The 13,392-nt window shown below is 63.0% G+C and overlaps 2 non-coding genes across 2 annotated transcripts; both read right to left on the bottom strand.

The window, feature by feature from the left end:
- Positions 1 to 4,155: 4,155 nt before the first annotated feature.
- On the bottom strand, positions 4,156 to 4,274 carry LOC131863590 (5S ribosomal RNA). Its single transcript, XR_009362490.1, has one exon. It is a non-coding gene; the product is annotated as a 5S ribosomal RNA (ribosomal RNA).
- Positions 4,275 to 12,091: 7,817 nt separating this feature from the next.
- LOC131863577 (5S ribosomal RNA) lies at positions 12,092 to 12,210 on the bottom strand. Its single transcript, XR_009362477.1, has one exon. It is a non-coding gene; the product is annotated as a 5S ribosomal RNA (ribosomal RNA).
- Between the last annotated feature and the right edge of the window lie 1,182 nt (positions 12,211 to 13,392).

Raw genomic sequence — 13,392 nt, 5'->3', positions numbered from 1 at the left:
CACCTTCGCCGGGGTGAGCACCTTGGTGTGCAGACCTTGGTTGGGTTGCGCGCCCTGGTGCGCACCAAGGAGCGCTCTGAAGTGTGCTCCAAGGTGCGGCGTGCACGAAGTCGGAGCCCGGTTTGCCCCGGGTGTGCACCTCGGGTGCGCACCTCGCGTGCACCTTCGCTGCGGTGGGCACCTTGGCTGGGTTGCGCGCCTTGGTGGGCACCATGCAGTGCACGAAGTCGGAGCCCGGATTGCCCCGGGCGCGCACCTCCGCCAGGGTGGGCACCTTGGTGCGCACAACTTGCCTGGGCTGCGCACCAGGAAGGGCTCAAGATGGCACCCGCGTTCCGTTTTTTTCACTATCTTTCAGAACGGAAATTTTAAAATCTCGTTTTTTTTTGCCTTTTCTGGAAATTAGTGAAGGCAGCGCATCAAAGGTGCGCAACGCTGGTGCGAACCTGGGAGCGCTCCGATGTGTGCTCCAAGGTGCGGCGTGCACGAAGTCGGACCCCGGTTTGCCCCGGGTGCGCACCTCGCGTGCACCTTGGTGCGCATACCTTGGCTGGGTTGCGCGCCCTGGTGGGCACCATGGTGCGCACCAAGGAGCGCTCCGAAGTGTGCTCCAAGGTGCGGCGTGCACGAAGTCGGAGCCCGGTTTGCCCCGGGTGCGCACCTCGCGTGCACCTTCGCCGCGGTGGGCACCATGGCGTGCACGAAGTCGGAGCCCGGTTTGCCCCGGGTGCGCACCTCGCGTGCACCTTCGCCGGGGTGGGCACCTTGGTGTGCAGACCTTGGCTGGGTTGCGCGCCCTGGTGGGCACCATGGTGCGCACCAAGGAGCGCTCCGAAGTGTGCTCCAAGGTGCGGCCTGCACGAAGTCGGAGCCCGGTTTGCCCCGGGTGTGCACCTCGGGTGGGCACCTTGGTGCGCATGCCTTGCCTGGGCTGCGCACCAGGGCGGGCTCAAGATGGCACCCGCGTTCCTTTTTTTTCACTATCTTTCAAAACGGAAATTTTAAAATCTCATTTTTTTTTGCCTTTTTCTGGAAATTAGTGAAGGCAGCGCATCAAAGGTGCGCACCTCGCTGCCCACCACGGTGCGCAACGCCGGTGGGCACCCGGGAGTGCTTCGAAGTGTGCTCCAAGGTGCTGCGTGCACGTTGTCGGAGCCCGGTTTGCCCCGGGTGCGCACCTCGCGTGCACCTTCGTCGGGGTGGGCACCTTGGCTGGGTTTGCCCCGGCTGCGCTCCGAAGCGGGGTTATTGGAGCGCCGCCTCTTTTTTTGTCGGAGCGTTTGGTGGGGTTTCTCGCATTGGCTCTTCCGAGGCCCGGTTGCCACCCTGGCGCGCACGAAGTCGGAAGTAGGGTTAATTGCCCGGGTGCGCACCTTTGCCAGGGTGGGCACCTTACCTGGGCTGCGCACCAGGGCGGGCTCAAGATGGCACGCGCGTTCCGTTTTTTTCACTATCTTTCAAAACGGAAATTTTAAAATCTCCTTTTTTTTTTGCCTTTTCTGGAAATTAGTGAAGGCAGCGCATCAAAGGTGCGCACCTCGCTGCCCACCTTGGTGTGCTCTGAGGTGCGCACCCGGGAGCGCTACGAAGTGTGCTCCAAGGTGCGGCGTGCACGTTGTCGGAGCCCGGTTTGCCCCGGGTGCGCACCTCGCCTGCACCTTGGCCGGGGTGGGCACCTTGGCTGGGTTTGCCCAGGGTGCGCTCCGAAGCGGGGTTACTGGAGCGCCCCCTCTTTTTTTGTCAGAGCGTTTGGTGGGGTTTCTCGCATTGGCTCTTCCCAGGCCCGGTTGTTGGGTGCGCTCCCACCCTGGCGCGCGCGAAGTTGGAAGTTGGGTTAATTGCCCGGGCGCGCACCTTCGCCAGGGTGGGCACCTTGGTGCGCACACCTTGGCTGGGCTGCGCACCAGGGCGGGCTCAAGATGGCACCAGCATTCCCTTTTTCTCACTATCTTTCAAAACGGAAATTTTAAAATCTCGTTTTTTTTTTGCCTTTTATGGAAATTAGTGAAGGCATCGCATCAAAGGTGCGCACCTCGCTGCCCACCTTGGTGTGCTCCGAGGTGCCCACCACGGTGCGCAACGCCGGTGCGAACCCGGGAGCGCCCCGATGTGTGCTCCAAGGTGCGGCGTGCACGAAGTCGGACCCCGGTTTGCCCCGGGTGCGCACCTCGCGTGCACCTTGGTGCGCACACCTTGGCTGGGTTGCGCGGCCTGGTGGGCACCATGGTGCGCACCAAGGAGCGCTCCGAAGTGTGCTCCAAGGTGCGGCGTGCACGAAGTCGGAGCCCGGTTTGCCCCGGGTACGCACCTTCGCCGGGGTGGGCACCTCGGCTGGGTTGCGCGCCCTGGTGCGCACCAAGGAGCGCTCCGAAGTGTGCTCCAAGGTGCGGCGTGCACGAAGTCGGAGCCCGGTTTGCCCCGGGTGCGCACCTCGCGTGCACCTTCGGCGGGGTTGCGCGCCCTGGTGGGCACCATGGTGCGCACCAAGGAGCGCTCCGAAGTGTGCTCCAAGGTGCGGCGTGCACGAAGTCGGAGCCCGGTTTGCCCCGGGTGCGCACCTCGCGTGCACCTTCGGCGGGGTTGCGCGCCCTGGTGGGCACCATGGTGCGCACCAAGGAGCGCTCCGAAGTGTGCTCCAAGGTGCGGCGTGCACGAAGTCGGAGCCCGGTTTGCCCCGGGTGCGCACCTCGCGTGCACCTTCGCCGCGGTGGGCACCATGGCGTGCACGAAGTCGGAGCCCGGTTTGCCCCGGGTGCGCACCTCGCGTGCACCTTCGCCGGGGTGGGCACCTCGGCTGGGTTGCGCGCCCTGGTGCGCACCAAGGAGCGCTCCGAAGTGTGCTCCAAGGTGCGGCGTGCACGAAGTCGGAGCCCGGTTTGCCCCGGGTGCGCACCTCGCGTGCACCTTCGCCAGGGTGGGCACCTCGGTGCGCACACCTTCTCAATGTTTTCTTGCCTTTTCTGGAAATTGGTGAAGGCAGCGCATCAAAGGTGCGCACCTCGGTGTGCTCCGAGGTGCGAACCCGAGAGCGCTCCGAGGTGCCCACGAAGTCGAAAGTCGGGTTAATTGCATTGTTTTCCCCGGGTGCGCTCCGAGGTGCGCAACATCGGCGCGCACCAAGGAGGGCTCCGAAGTGTGCTCCAAGGTGCGCACGATGGCGTGCACCTCTGGTGCGCACGATTCGGAGCTCGGTTTGACCGGGGTGCGCACACCTTGGCTGGGTTGCGCACCTTTTGTGCGCTCCAAGGTGCGCACGAAGTCGGAGCTCGGTTTGCCCCGGGTGCGCACCTTCGCCAGGGTGCGCACCTTGATGCGCACGCCTTGGCTGGGCTGCGCACCTTGGTGGGCGCCATGGTGCGCACCTTTCGTGCGCTCCAAGGTGCGCACGAAGTCGGAGCTCGGTTTGCCCCGGGTGCGCACCTTGGTGGGCGCCATGGTGCACTCCGAGGTGCCCAAGATTGGTGCGCACCAAGGAGCGCTCCGAAGTGCGCTCCAAGGTGCGCGCGAAGTCGAAAGTTGGGTTAATTGTCCGGTTTGCCTCGGGTGCGCACCTTGCGTGCACCTTCGCCAGGGTGGGCGCCTTGGTGCGCACACCTTGGCTGGGCTGCGCACACCTTGGCACCCGCGTTTCCTTCATTTTAAATTTTTTTTTTTTACAATCTCTCAAGTGGGAAATTCTATAATCTCAACTTTTTTTGCCTTTTCAGGAAACTTTTGAATGGAGCGCATCATTGGTGCGCTCCGAAGTGTGCTCCAAAGCTCTCTCCAGCTGCGTGCACCTGCCCCGGCCGCGCACCCGGCCCCGCCCAGCTTCGCTCACCTGTCCCGGGCGTCTGGTGCGGAACCTTAGAGTAAGAAACATCACCGTGCACCTTGGCCAACGTGCGCGACTCGACCGAGCGCGCACTGGCCGAGGTGCACACCGATTTCACCTGGGTGCGCGCGCAGCACCTCGGGCGCACCGGGGTGCGCGCACAACGCCCGGGTTGCACCGTGGCCTGTGTGCTCGGGGCGCCTCGGGTGCGCGCTCGGTGTCGCCCCCGCGCGCGCGGTAGTGCGGGCAGCGCACCCCGGCCCGGCCCGGCCCCGACGAGAACGCAAACGGGCAAAAGGTTTATTCAAATAGCATTGCGATGCCCGGCGAAAAACTAAAAAAGGGTGCAACACCGGGACTTCCCGGGAGGTCACCCATCCCAGTACTACTTCGGCCCAAGCGCGCTTAACTGCGGAGTTCTGATGGGATCCGGTGCACTAACGCTGGTATGATCGCACCCGTTATGAGCTTGTCGCAGTGTTTACTTAGCAAACCGCGACCCACGTGCGAATCCACCCCGGCCACCCACCCCCGTCGAGGTGCACACCCTCCCTCGCGAAGTGCGCCCCGTTCGCCAAGTGTGAGCCCTGCCCGGGTGCGCGCACCTTGCTAGGGCGTCGGGTGTGCACCCGGCCCGGCCTACGTGCGTGCACCTGTAGGGGGCGTCGTGTGCGTGCAGTGTCCCGTCTGCAACGCGGTGCCCACACACCACCTCGGGCGCAACGACCTGCGCTCACATGTGGGCCGAGTGCACCTTGGTGCATGTTCGGGGCGCCTCGGGTGCACGCTCGATCTTGCCCCGGTGCACCAAGGCGCTCGGTTTGCCCCGGGTGCGCACTTGGTGCAAGGTGGGCACCCAAAATAGGGATCAAGCACCAAAACACAAGTTTCGGGATGCAAAATGGGACCCAAGGACCACAAATGCGTTCCAAGACCCATGATGGGTCCACGAGAACAAAAATGTGTTCCGAGACTTAATAAACAAATATTGGGTTTTAGGAGAAGAAACATGCTCTGATGCCCAAAACGAGAATCGACCCCGAAAAGGCCACAGGCCAAAAGTGGGATGCGAGACAAAAAAAAATGGGACCCGAGGACCAAAATTGGGTTCCCAGGTCGAAGACAGGGCAACCGGACAAGAAACGACCTCTAAGGCTCGAAATGAGTCCCGACGACTAAAACTTGACAAGAAGCACCCATCAGGCACCCAACTCGACACCCATGGGATGCCGACCCACCCGGGCTTCCACCTAGCACACCTTGGCACCCACCCACCCTCGCACCCAACCTCGCACCCAACTTAGCACCTTTGAACCCACATTGGCACTCACCCTGACCCTGGCACCTTGGAACCCACATTGGCACTCACCTTGACCCTGGCACCCACCTTTGCACTCACCTTGGGACCCACCCTGGCTCCCACCTCGGCACCCACCCAGACACCCACCTTGGTTCCTTGGCACCCACCTTGGATCCTTGGCACCCACCCCGACACCCACCTTGGCACGCAACTTGGCTACTTGCCACCCACCTTGGCTCCTTGACGCCCACCCCGACAACCACCCCGTGACCTACCCTGGCTAGGGTTGGTGCACACCCACCCTGGTGCCCACCTTGGCACCCACCCTATGACCCACCTTGGCACGCACCTTAGTACCCACCCCGTTACCCACCCTAGGACCCACCCCGTGACCCACCTTGGCCAGGGTGGGTGCCTTGGTGCGCACAACTTGCCTGGGCTGCACACCAGGGCGGGCTCAAGATGGCACCCGCGTTCCGTTTTTTTCACTATCTTTCAAAACGGAAATTTTAAAATCTCATTTTTTTCTTTTTTTTGCCTTTTCTGGAAATTAGTGAAGGCAGCGCATCAAAGGTGCGCAATGCTGGTGCGAACCCGGGAGCGCTCCGATGTGTGCTCCAAGGTGCGGCGTGCACGAAGTCCGAGCCCGGTTTGCCCCGGGTGCGCACCTCGCGTGCACCTTCGCCGGGGTGAGCACCTTGGCTGGGTTGCGCGCCCTGGTGCGTACCAAGGAGCGCTCTGAAGTGTGCTCCAAGGTGCGGCGTGCACGAAGTCGGAGCCCGGTTTGCCCCGGGTGTGCACCTCGGGTGCGCACCTCGCGTGCACCTTCGCTGCGGTGGGCACCTTGGCTGGGTTGCGCGCCTTGGTGGGCACCATGCAGTGCACGAAGTCGGAGCCCGGTTTGCCCCGGGCGCGCACCTCCGCCAGGGTGGGCACCTTGGTGCGCACAACTTGCCTGGGCTGCGCATCAGGAAGGGCTCAAGATGGCACCCGCGTTCCGTTTTTTTCACTATCTTTCAGAACGGAAATTTTAAAATATCGTTTTTTTTTGCCTTTTCTGGAAATTAGTGAAGGCAGCGCATCAAAGGTGCGCAACGCTGGTGCGAACCTGGGAGCGCTCCGATGTGTGCTCCAAGGTGCGGCGTGCACGAAGTCGGAGCCCGGTTTGCCTCGGGTGCGCCCTGGTGGGCACCATGGTGCGCACCAAGGAGCGCTCCGAAGTGTGCTCCAAGGTGCGGCCTGCACGAAGTCGGAGCCCGGTTTGCCCCGGGTGTGCACCTCGGGTGGGCACCTTGGTGCGCATGCCTTGCCTGGGCTGCGCACCAGGGCGGGCTCAAGATGGCACCCGCGTTCCTTTTTTTTCACTATCTTTCAAAACGGAAATTTTAAAATCTCATTTTTTTTTGCCTTTTTCTGGAAATTAGTGAAGGCAGCGCATCAAAGGTGCGCACCTCGCTGCCCACCACGGTGCGCAACGCCGGTGGGCACCCGGGAGTGCTTCGAAGTGTGCTCCAAGGTGCTGCGTGCACGTTGTCGGAGCCCGGTTTGCCCCGGGTGCGCACCTCGCGTGCACCTTCGTCGGGGTGGGCACCTTGGCTTGGTTTGCCCCGGCTGCGCTCCGAAGCGGGGTTATTGGAGCGCCGCCTCTTTTTTTGTCGGAGCGTTTGGTGGGGTTTCTCGCATTGGCTCTTCCGAGGCCCGGTTGCCACCCTGGCGCGCACGAAGTCGGAAGTAGGGTTAATTGCCCGGGTGCGCACCTTTGCCAGGGTGGCACCTTACCTGGGCTGCGCACCAGGGCGGGCTCAAGATGGCACGCGCGTTCCGTTTTTTTCACTATCTTTCAAAACGGAAATTTTAAAATCTCCTTTTTTTTTTGCCTTTTCTGGAAATTAGTGAAGGCAGCGCATCAAAGGTGCGCACCTCGCTGCCCACCTTGGTGTGCTCTGAGGTGCGCACCCGGGAGCGCTACGAAGTGTGCTCCAAGGTGCGGCGTGCACGTTGTCGGAGCCCGGTTTGCCCCGGGTGCGCACCTCGCCTGCACCTTGGCCGGGGTGGGCACCTTGGCTGGGTTTGCCCAGGGTGCGCTCCGAAGCGGGGTTACTGGAGCGCCCCCTCTTTTTTTGTCAGAGAGTTTGGTGGGGTTTCTCGCATTGGCTCTTCCCAGGCCCGGTTGTTGGGTGCGCTCCCACCCTGGCGCGCGCGAAGTTGGAAGTTGGGTTAATTGCCCGGGCGCACACCTTCGCCAGGGTGGGCACCTTGGTGCGCAAACCTTGGCTGGGCTGCGCACCAGGGCGGGCTCAAGATGGCACCAGCATTCCCTTTTTCTCACTATCTTTCAAAACGGAAATTTTAAAATCTCGTTTTTTTTTTGCCTTTTATGGAAATTAGTGAAGGCATCGCATCAAAGGTGCGCACCTCGCTGCCCACCTTGGTGTGCTCCGAGGTGCCCACCACGGTGCGCAACGCCGGTGCGAACCCGGGAGCGCCCCGATGTGTGCTCCAAGGTGCGGCGTGCACGAAGTCGGACCCCGGTTTGCCCCGGGTGCGCACCTCGCGTGCACCTTGGTGCGCACACCTTGGCTGGGTTGCGCGGCCTGGTGGGCACCATGGTGCGCACCAAGGAGCGCTCCGAAGTGTGCTCCAAGGTGCGGCGTGCACGAAGTCGGAGCCCGGTTTGCCCCGGGTGCGCACCTTCGCCGCGGTGGGCACCATGGCGTGCACGAAGTCGGAGCCCGGTTTGCCCCGGGTGCGCACCTCGCGTGCACCTTCGCCGGGGTGGGCACCTCGGCTGGGTTGCGCGCCCTGGTGCGCACCAAGGAGCGCTCTGAAGTGTGCTCCAAGGTGCGGCGTGCACGAAGTCGGAGCCCGGTTTGCCCCGGGTGTGCACCTCGGGTGCGCACCTCGCGTGCACCTTCGCTGCGGTGGGCACCTTGGCTGGGTTGCGCGCCTTGGTGGGCACCATGCAGTGCACGAAGTCGGAGCCCGGATTGCCCCGGGCGCGCACCTCCGCCAGGGTGGGCACCTTGGTGCGCACAACTTGCCTGGGCTGCGCACCAGGAAGGGCTCAAGATGGCACCCGCGTTCCGTTTTTTTCACTATCTTTCAGAACGGAAATTTTAAAATCTCGTTTTTTTTTGCCTTTTCTTGAAATTAGTGAAGGCAGCGCATCAAAGGTGCGCAACGCTGGTGCGAACCTGGGAGCGCTCCGATGTGTGCTCCAAGGTGCGGCGTGCACGAAGTCGGACCCCGGTTTGCCCCGGGTGCGCACCTCGCGTGCACCTTGGTGCGCACACCTTGGCTGGGTTGCGCGCCCTGGTGGGCACCATGGTGCGCACCAAGGAGCGCTCCGAAGTGTGCTCCAAGGTGCGGCGTGCACGAAGTCGGAGCCCGGTTTGCCCCGGGTGCGCACCTCGCGTGCACCTTCGCCGCGGTGGGCACCATGGCGTGCACGAAGTCGGAGCCCGGTTTGCCCCGGGTGCGCACCTCGCGTGCACCTTCGCCGGGGTGGGCACCTTGGTGTGCAGACCTTGGCTGGGTTGCGCGCCCTGGTGGGCACCATGGTGCGCACCAAGGAGCGCTCCGAAGTGTGCTCCAAGGTGCGGCCTGCACGAAGTCGGAGCCCGGTTTGCCCCGGGTGTGCACCTCGGGTGGGCACCTTGGTGCGCATGCCTTGCCTGGGCTGCGCACCAGGGCGGGCTCAAGATGGCACCCGCGTTCCTTTTTTTTCACTATCTTTCAAAACGGAAATTTTAAAATCTCATTTTTTTTTGCCTTTTTCTGGAAATTAGTGAAGGCAGCGCATCAAAGGTGCGCACCTCGCTGCCCACCACGGTGCGCAACGCCGGTGGGCACCCGGGAGTGCTTCGAAGTGTGCTCCAAGGTGCTGCGTGCACGTTGTCGGAGCCCGGTTTGCCCCGGGTGCGCACCTCGCGTGCACCTTCGTCGGGGTGGGCACCTTGGCTGGGTTTGCCCCGGCTGCGCTCCGAAGCGGGGTTATTGGAGCGCCGCCTCTTTTTTTGTCGGAGCGTTTGGTGGGGTTTCTCGCATTGGCTCTTCCGAGGCCCGGTTGCCACCCTGGCGCGCACGAAGTCGGAAGTAGGGTTAATTGCCCGGGTGCGCACCTTTGCCAGGGTGGGCACCTTACCTGGGCTGCGCACCAGGGCGGGCTCAAGATGGCACGCGCGTTCCGTTTTTTTCACTATCTTTCAAAACGGAAATTTTAAAATCTCCTTTTTTTTTTGCCTTTTCTGGAAATTAGTGAAGGCAGCGCATCAAAGGTGCGCACCTCGCTGCCCACCTTGGTGTGCTCTGAGGTGCGCACCCGGGAGCGCTACGAAGTGTGCTCCAAGGTGCGGCGTGCACGTTGTCGGAGCCCGGTTTGCCCCGGGTGCGCACCTCGCCTGCACCTTGGCCGGGGTGGGCACCTTGGCTGGGTTTGCCCAGGGTGCGCTCCGAAGCGGGGTTACTGGAGCGCCCCCTCTTTTTTTGTCAGAGCGTTTGGTGGGGTTTCTCGCATTGGCTCTTCCCAGGCCCGGTTGTTGGGTGCGCTCCCACCCTGGCGCGCGCGAAGTTGGAAGTTGGATTAATTGCCCGGGCGCGCACCTTCGCCAGGGTGGGCACCTTGGTGCGCACACCTTGGCTGGGCTGCGCACCAGGGCGGGCTCAAGATGGCACCAGCATTCCCTTTTTCTCACTATCTTTCAAAACGGAAATTTTAAAATCTCGTTTTTTTTTTGCCTTTTATGGAAATTAGTGAAGGCATCGCATCAAAGGTGCGCACCTCGCTGCCCACCTTGGTGTGCTCCGAGGTGCCCACCACGGTGCGCAACGCCGGTGCGAACCCGGGAGCGCCCCGATGTGTGCTCCAAGGTGCGGCGTGCACGAAGTCGGACCCCGGTTTGCCCCGGGTGCGCACCTCGCGTGCACCTTGGTGCGCACACCTTGGCTGGGTTGCGCGGCCTGGTGGGCACCATGGTGCGCACCAAGGAGCGCTCCGAAGTGTGCTCCAAGGTGCGGCGTGCACGAAGTCGGAGCCCGGTTTGCCCCGGGTACGCACCTCGCGTGCACCTTCGCCGGGGTGGGCACCTCGGCTGGGTTGCGCGCCCTGGTGCGCACCAAGGAGCGCTCCGAAGTGTGCTCCAAGGTGCGGCGTGCACGAAGTCGGAGCCCGGTTTGCCCCGGGTGCGCACCTTCGCCGCGGTGCGCACCATGGCGTGCACGAAGTCGGAGCCCGGTTTGCCCCGGGTGCGCACCTCGCGTGCACCTTCGGCGGGGTTGCGCGCCCTGGTGGGCACCATGGTGCGCACCAAGGAGCGCTCCGAAGTGTGCTCCAAGGTGCGGCGTGCACGAAGTCGGAGCCCGGTTTGCCCCGGGTGCGCACCTCGCGTGCACCTTCGGCGGGGTTGCGCGCCCTGGTGGGCACCATGGTGCGCACCAAGGAGCGCTCCGAAGTGTGCTCCAAGGTGCGGCGTGCACGAAGTCGGAGCCCGGTTTGCCCCGGGTGCGCACCTCGCGTGCACCTTCGCCGCGGTGGGCACCATGGCGTGCACGAAGTCGGAGCCCGGTTTGCCCCGGGTGCGCACCTCGCGTGCACCTTCGCCGGGGTGGGCACCTCGGCTGGGTTGCGCGCCCTGGTGCGCACCAAGGAGCGCTCCGAAGTGTGCTCCAAGGTGCGGCGTGCACGAAGTCGGAGCCCGGTTTGCCCCGGGTGCGCACCTCGCGTGCACCTTCGCCAGGGTGGGCACCTCGGTGCGCACACCTTCTCAATGTTTTCTTGCCTTTTCTGGAAATTGGTGAAGGCAGCGCATCAAAGGTGCGCACCTCGGTGTGCTCCGAGGTGCGAACCCGAGAGCGCTCCGAGGTGCCCACGAAGTCGAAAGTCGGGTTAATTGCATTGTTTTCCCCGGGTGCGCTCCGAGGTGCGCAACATCGGCGCGCACCAAGGAGGGCTCCGAAGTGTGCTCCAAGGTGCGCACGATGGCGTGCACCTCTGGTGCGCACGATTCGGAGCTCGGTTTGACCGGGGTGCGCACACCTTGGCTGGGTTGCGCACCTTTTGTGCGCTCCAAGGTGCGCACGAAGTCGGAGCTCGGTTTGCCCCGGGTGCGCACCTTCGCCAGGGTGCGCACCTTGATGCGCACGCCTTGGCTGGGCTGCGCACCTTGGTGGGCGCCATGGTGCGCACCTTTCGTGCGCTCCAAGGTGCGCACGAAGTCGGAGCTCGGTTTGCCCCGGGTGCGCACCTTGGTGGGCGCCATGGTGCACTCCGAGGTGCCCAAGATTGGTGCGCACCAAGGAGCGCTCCGAAGTGCGCTCCAAGGTGCGCGCGAAGTCGAAAGTTGGGTTAATTGTCCGGTTTGCCTCGGGTGCGCACCTTGCGTGCACCTTCGCCAGGGTGGGCGCCTTGGTGCGCACACCTTGGCTGGGCTGCGCACACCTTGGCACCCGCGTTTCCTTCATTTTAAATTTTTTTTTTTTACAATCTCTCAAGTGGGAAATTCTATAATCTCAACTTTTTTTGCCTTTTCAGGAAACTTTTGAATGGAGCGCATCATTGGTGCGCTCCGAAGTGTGCTCCAAAGCTCTCTCCAGCTGCGTGCACCTGCCCCGGCCGCGCACCCGGCCCCGCCCAGCTTCGCTCACCTGTCCCGGGCGTCTGGTGCGGAACCTTAGAGTAAGAAACATCACCGTGCACCTTGGCCAACGTGCGCGACTCGACCGAGCGCGCACTGGCCGAGGTGCACACCGATTTCACCTGGGTGCGCGCGCAGCACCTCGGGCGCACCGGGGTGCGCGCACAACGCCCGGGTTGCACCGTGGCCTGTGTGCTCGGGGCGCCTCGGGTGCGCGCTCGGTGTCGCCCCCGTGCGCGCGGTAGTGCGGGCAGCGCACCCCGGCCCGGCCCGGCCCCGACGAGAACGCAAACGGGCAAAAGGTTTATTCAAATAGCATTGCGACGCCCGGCGAAAAACTAAAAAAGGGTGCAACACCGGGACTTCCCGGGAGGTCACCCATCCCAGTACTACTCCGGCCCAAGCGCGCTTAACTGCGGAGTTCTGATGGGATCCGGTGCACTAATGCTGGTATGATCGCACCCGTTATGAGCTTGTCGCAGTGTGTACTTAGCAAACCGCGACCCACGTGCGAATCCACCCCGGCCACCCACCCCCGTCGAGGTGCACACCCTCCCTCGCGAAGTGCGCCCCGTTCGCCAAGTGTGAGCCCTGCCCGGGTGCGCGCACCTTGCTAGGGCGTCGGGTGTGCACCCGGCCCGGCCTACGTGCGTGCACCTGGAGGGGGCGTCGTGTGCGTGCAGTGTCCCGTCTGCAACGCGGTGCCCACACACCACCTCGGGCGCAACGACCTGCGCTCACATGTGGGCCGAGTGCACCTTGGTGCATGTTCGGGGCGCCTCGGGTGCACGCTCGATCTTGCCCCGGTGCACCAAGGCGCTCGGTTTGCCCCGGGTGCGCACTTGGTGCAAGGTGGGCACCCAAAATAGGGATCAAGCACCAAAACACAAGTTTCGGGATGCAAAATGGGACCCAAGGACCACAAATGCGTTCCAAGACCCATGATGGGTCCACGAGAACAAAAATGTGTTCCGAGACTTAATAAACAAATATTGGGTTTTAGGAGAAGAAACATGCTCTGATGCCCAAAACGAGAATCGACCCCGAAAAGGCCACAGGCCAAAAGTGGGATGCGAGACAAAAAAAAATGGGACCCGAGGACCAAAATTGGGTTCCCAGGTCGAAGACAGGGCAACCGGACAAGAAACGACCTCTAAGGCTCGAAATGAGTCCCGACGACTAAAACTTGACAAGAAGCACCCATCAGGCACCCAACTCGACACCCATGGGATGCCGACCCACCCGGGCTTCCACCTAGCACACCTTGGCACCCACCCACCCTCGCACCCAACCTCGCACCCAACTTAGCACCTTTGAACCCACATTGGCACTCACCCTGACCCTGGCACCTTGGAACCCACATTGGCACTCACCTTGACCCTGGCACCCACCTTTGCACTCACCTTGGGACCCACCCTGGCTCCCACCTCGGCACCCACCCAGACACCCACCTTGGTTCCTTGGCACCCACCTTGGATCCTTGGCACCCACCCCGACACCCACCTTGGCACGCAACTTGGCTACTTGCCACCCACCTTGGCTCCTTGACGCCCACCCCGACAACCACCCCGTGACCTACCCTGGCTAGGGTTGGTGCACACCCACCCTGGTGCCCACCTTGGCACCCACCCTATGACCCACCTTGG

The sequence above is a fragment of the Cryptomeria japonica genome, unplaced genomic scaffold, assembly GCF_030272615.1.
Source record: "Cryptomeria japonica unplaced genomic scaffold, Sugi_1.0 HiC_scaffold_65, whole genome shotgun sequence".
In the NCBI taxonomy this organism is placed as follows: Eukaryota; Viridiplantae; Streptophyta; class Pinopsida; order Cupressales; family Cupressaceae; genus Cryptomeria; species Cryptomeria japonica.
The sequence above is the reverse complement of the archived record's forward strand: the minus strand, read 5'-3'. Positions and strand labels throughout refer to the sequence as shown.